Raw genomic sequence first — 6000 nt, 5'->3', positions numbered from 1 at the left:
TTTGTAAAATATATACATATCAAAATAGTTGGCAATTAATGATTAGTGTGGAATTAAAGCCCTATAGCAATAAAGCATCCGCAAGCTTAAAAATAAATAAAACCTGCACATCGCACACACACCTACAGTTCCATCACCTGTGCACCACCTTCTATGACTACCCAACACAACCCACTCAGCACTGCACAGTCTCCACCCACAGGCAACAGTCCATGTTGTGTTCATTGGAGCACCGCGGTCACATGTTTGCTTCGCCACTGGTTTACAGTCCCTGTTGTTGGTAAATCATCCCCCACAGCTGTACAGTTACTGTGGCCGTCGGGCTCGTAACAGGGGAGGAAACTGTACATCCGCTCCAGTTGTTGGCTGCCAGGCCCTGAACACATCCAGAGGAACTTGTTAACTGTGTACTGTCTGCGCCCCCCCCCCTCCCCCTCCCCCCCTCCAGCCCAGAGGCTATGTTTTGCATGTCTTCAACTGACCCCCCCATCCCCCCCACACCCCCAACCCTCCCATCTCTGCACCACCCCTGCCCCCAGCAGAGGGTTGCCAGGTCCCCGATCCACCCATATGCGGGTTGGCAGATCGTAGTAAGCCCACGCAGGGTGGAAGGGTTCTGAGACACTGGCTGTGGCCCGTTGCCATGCTGGGCCCAGTTATTATCTCCAGATGACATCAGCATGAGCAGCAGATGCCTTTTTGGCCACAGGGGCTGAACAGAGCGAGGGCGAGAGAGGGAGAGAGAGTGCGCATGCTGTTCACTACAGCATCAGGCTATTTATTACCTCCCCACTTATCAGGCCATCTCCCTCGTTCAGCTGGAAGGGAGTGTCCGTTTCATTCCACAACAACCATTTCTCCTCCTGATGATAATGCAATCATACAAAAAAAAATACACTCACAAACGGTGATGAGCCATCAAATAATGGTAATCATTGTGGCAGTGATGCCGACATGCACGTATGGAAAATGACATGATAATTTGCCTCATGAATAATTAGGATGCAAATTAATTGTAACATAGTAATAATTGAAAGTAACAGTAATAGCAGTGGGGAAAGAAATTAGGTGATGTCACACAGGATGGAATACACTTTACAGTGCAATCAGCTCAGTAACAGTGAGTACATGAATAATGTGATTTACGCTCAAACAAAATAAGATATTGTAGTTAATGAAGGGGTTTGTTATGTAGGTCAGGTGTGTGTGTGTGTGTGTGTGTGTGTGTGTTACACTCCTGAAGCTTGCTGCTTTATTTATGCTTGTGTTTTCTATGAGGGAGAGACTGAAGAGGCAGGAGATTAAACTCATGGAAGCAAATCAAAGCAGAGGCAGACGATTTAGATTAAAGTTCCTTGCACCTCACCAGGTTTAGCAAGTGCACAACTGCATGTGTGTATGTGTGCGTGTGTTTGTGCCCGTTAAGATGTGTAAGGCAGCAGGCAGTGCAGCCATTCCCGTCCATCACCCCGGTTATTTTACAGTCTTCCTTCCCTGCAGATTATTATATACAGTCTGTCCCTGCTCAGCTTTGACCAATTTAATGGGGGTAAAAAGACGGGGAATCAGGAAATGATATTTCTAATCAGACTACGGCAAAGGGCCCCTTTTATTAAAGTGGGGGTGCTCCCTCTCTCGTACTCGCTGCCTGTGCTCGGAGCAGTTGACGAGGCTGATAATGGCCCCTGCCAGCCTTGTGTCATCCTATTAAAGCATCCCCCCCCCCCCCCCCCCCCCCACACACACACACACACCCTCTCGTCTCCTCCCTCTCTTCTGAACAATTCCCTCATTCTTCCTGCTACACTGTAGTGAAAATGGACACATTTGTTGTTATTTCTTTTATTGCACAGACACCGGGGTGTGTATTATACCTTTGGGAGAAAGAAAAGAAATTGAATTCCCCTGAGTTTTCAGGGCCACGCAATTGCACCTCATGAAAGCAGCTGAGGATTTGTAAAGCGGTAATGTGCTGGTGATCTCATACACTGTGGCAGGTGGATGATGTGGCAGAGCAAACAGTGCACGCCTGCAGAGAATACTGCAGTGTTATTACAGTGATACAAATGGAATTGAATTCATATTTTAATATTTTACTTGATGTGTGAAATGTACTGTAATCGAGTGCACGCAGAGGAGTGGTTGTAGAGGTTTTTCATCCATTTAATATAGAATGAGTTCATATAATTGATTTGAAGTTGTTTTTTAATCTAGATGGTGATCATCTTTTGTGTGAGGTCCCGTCTGGGTGTGCAGTGCTATGACAAAAACCTAAAGTAAAGGCGTACTACTTTTATTTTCAGTCACCATCAAAACTGCATTGACATATAGCTTCATTTTCAGAAAGCTCTCCCATGTTTTTTTTGATTCAATAACCGACATTACTGCAAGCTTTTGAAGCGGTTACTGATAACAAAGGGCTGCTGGGATTTCTGACAAAAATGTCCCCATGGACACCAGAGACTATGTAATTAAAATCGGAACGTTTGAAGGTCAGTCATCTTCACGACAAGAAAGTAGATTTCTCAAATTAGAAACAGTTTCTTCTCGAGCCACTAAAGGCGGTCTGAGACTTTTACTCAAAACTTCCTGCTTAAGCGGTTACCGCTTTGGGGGAAAGAATTTAATCTAACGAGAACATTATAATTAGCCCGCTAAGACAAGACCTTTCAAAATGCATTTAAAATATTTTTGCGAACCCACCAATCCTCCTCTGGCCCTTGTGCTGGATTAAACTTGTGTAGATGAAGCAGACATACTCTCTGTCTCACATTAGTGCCACCGACAGTTCGCTACAGGTCAGTCTGTCAAGCCAGTACAGTTACTCACAGTCACAGTGCCTTGTTTGTTTGAAAGCGTATAATAAAACAAAGATTTCCAAAGTGTCTCCACTCTGAACTTTGTATTTTGAAAAGCAGTGATGACACACAGGTTAAAAGCCTCAGCCTCTGATGGACTGATGGCCTTAAGCTGATGTAATCACACAGTAACACCCAGCTCTAAGAAAGCACAAGGTTGTTTTTTATTAAATGCTGATAAATGTATAGATGTTATATATCAATAGTACCTCAGATCATTTACCGTTTACTAGCTGTGCGTACACACAGGATCACACATAGAAATTGTGTGGACGCAAATCTAGTTTCAGTCGTAGTTGGGACTGTAGATGGTGTCTGAAATGTGAGAGACCAAACAATTGCTCGGAGTTGCATCAGTTGTGTTTATCTAACTCTGCGCCGTATCATCACGGTGGAGCTAAATCAAACCACGCTCCTAATTACAGGCCACTGAAGGCTACGTGGGAGTTGTCCCAGCGATAGTCAGTGGTTAGTGTTGAAACGCAGAGGGAACAGTGTGTCACACAGGTAACAAAGCCGGGTCGGTCAGCTCTGGATCGTGTTGTTCTCTCCATACTTTTCCTCCCTTTTTCTATTCTTTGGTTGCGTCAGCCCGCAGTAAATAGATCCACTCACTGTCCCTCTGTCCGTTTCTCTCGCCCTCCAGACTGTGTGTCTCTTCCTCCGGAGGCCCCAGCACCGTGCTGGAAGTTGACCGGTGACCACAGGTGACGGCCCAGATCTGCGAAACCACTGGTATGTTGTCGCCCAAACTCCGACACCACCTCCAAGCTTCAGCTCAAGGTAAACACGAATGTCGCCAGCACGCACACACACACACACACACACACACACACACACACACGATAAATATGCATACGCAAATACGTGACCTCCGATATACACAGCAGCATATTTTTTAGTTTATAGTGGCTGCTGAACACTCGACCCGCGTCTTGACAGGGTGTCACTCAATCTTAATCCCTCCGGTATTTACAGCGTGTGACAAGTCACGGAGCAGTTCAGCCAGCCTACAGGGTGTGGTGTTGCTTTTCCCTTTTGTTTCCTAAGCCAGCAAACATCCTGTTTCTAATTTGAGTTTTTTTTAAGGTTGTTACTTCATGAATGTCAACGTATCTGAGTCAACCTGATGGAAGCAAATGTCAAAAGGAAGCTTCAATTGACGTTGAAAATAAGTGGAAAGATGTCAGTAATAAGAGCAGAAGCTTTTTCGACATGCAAAATGTAAAATTGTTCTCAGTGGAATGGAATAAAACCTGGCTCTGCACTTGTGTTTCAGAATAATAGAGAGCAACGCAGGTTTGTGGTTCACACTCGAACAGATACGTCTGCTCAGTTTTATGTACTTTCTCTGCTGTTAAACGTTGCACTTCGCTCGCTATTCGTGGAGTTTCACCGCGCCATTAGGCTGGTTCGAATGCCATAAAAGACGACGGCTTTGAGTCAATGGCCTTGCCTGTGCGGCTACAGCTGAGGCGGCCATTTTAATAGGTATTGACGCCAGGTTTTAGCCACGTCCTCCCACCACGCTTAAAAGCCCATGTTCCACTGATTAGCTAATTAAAACCTGGAGCGAGGGCTATTGATTCAGAGGAAGGGCAGTTGGGAGGCATATGTCCCTCAGCTTGAGCTGGCCCTGGTACCCTCCCACACACATGCACACACACACACACACACACACACACACACACACAAACACACACACCTCTTCAGTTAGGGCCTAAAAGCATTACCAAGGCCTTTTTACACTTCACCAGATCTATATATTGGCTTTGAGTAGAAGCTCTCACTTCTATTTTGTGATTTGTGATTACCAGTTGAGTGATATGCTCGTGTGTGTGTGTTCGGTCGGTCGGCCTGTCCCCTGCCAGGCTCCCAGTAATGGTGGGTATTTATTTCCAGAGCTATCAGACACAGATGGCTGCAGATTACAGGCTTGTAGCTGGACAGGTAGCTATAGAGGTGTCAGGTCTCTCTTTTACAGGATCGAGACTCTTTCCTTTTGCTGCCACCTCACATTAGCGTAAATAACTTGATAGCATGAGACAAACTTATTTTTCTGGTTTAACGATGGATGTACATAAAGGGTCAGAGAGATGATTGAAAACCATAGACGCGATTGTGTCACACACTTTGACGCGAGTGGATTTCTGCGGCGACACCTAACAGAGATGATGAACAGTGAATCAGTGGTACAATGACATGAATACAAAAGGTCCAATTTAAATTAAAGATAGAATATTACTGTAGTCAAGTGTGTTCATTCATTTTTCATGTTGGTTAAAATAGATCTGGCTCCATCCATTGCAAACAGACTTCACTGGTGTATGTATGACGTAAGTTATTTTCTCATCAGTTTATTCATTCATTTAGTTTTTTGTAATGGCATCATTGATTTCGGATTCATTTGCTGATACTCTTATTCATATCAAGCTTGTTTTTTAATCGGTATTTAGAAAATTCAGCAGGCTCATATTTTCTGTAGCTTTGGGTATCTTCATGGTCAAATCAGTGTGTTTGAGCCACTGCCTACATAACAACAATGATGTCAGCTGAGGCTGAGTGACAGTGAATATGTCAATGGTTATGCAACTCACATACACATTCTCACCTGTGTGGAGAGTAGGCACTGTTCCATAATTACACTATTTCATAATGAGACTTATCTAACCACTAATCCCGTCTTTGGATAGGTTTTGCATAGCAAATAAAGTGTGTGTGTGTGTGTGTGTGTGTGTGTGTGTGTGTGTTTTCCCTTTACATTGCATTGAATATCAGTACTGTATATGTATGGATGCGTTTAGCCATCCATGAATCCTAAGGCCAAACGATGTGTGTATATCGATGTGTGTGTGTGTGTGTGTTAGATGGCGGGATGCACACAGCACCTTGCAGACTCACATTTCCTCCTCCTCCGTATTCATTAGCCTCCCGCTCGTCTCTCCTGGGATGGAGGATTAGGCCGAGAAGGGAAATGAATGAATGCTTTTCGGGGCAGACGGCGTTCTCTCCGCCTGCAGCAGGAGGTCTATTGTCTGGTTTGATATGCACGCAGGACACGGGACATCTGATCTGGCAGCCCTGACAACACTTGACACGGCCGTTAGCACAGGGGGTCCAGAGAGGAAGCTGAACCACGTTG

General features: G+C 45.0%; 1 long non-coding RNA gene across 1 annotated transcript in view; it reads left to right on the top strand.

The window, feature by feature from the left end:
* Positions 1–3266: 3266 nt before the first annotated feature.
* LOC118313233 overlaps positions 3267–6000 on the top strand; it is a 33643-nt gene continuing 30909 nt past the window's right edge. The window contains exons 1-2 of the long non-coding RNA XR_004794422.2: positions 3267–3365; positions 3505–3641. This is a non-coding gene — a long non-coding RNA (uncharacterized LOC118313233). The remainder of the gene's footprint in view (positions 3366–3504; positions 3642–6000) is intronic.

Source organism: Scophthalmus maximus, chromosome 8 (assembly GCF_022379125.1).
Source record: "Scophthalmus maximus strain ysfricsl-2021 chromosome 8, ASM2237912v1, whole genome shotgun sequence".
Taxonomy (NCBI): Eukaryota; Metazoa; Chordata; class Actinopteri; order Pleuronectiformes; family Scophthalmidae; genus Scophthalmus; species Scophthalmus maximus.
The sequence above is the reverse complement of the archived record's forward strand: the minus strand, read 5'-3'. Positions and strand labels throughout refer to the sequence as shown.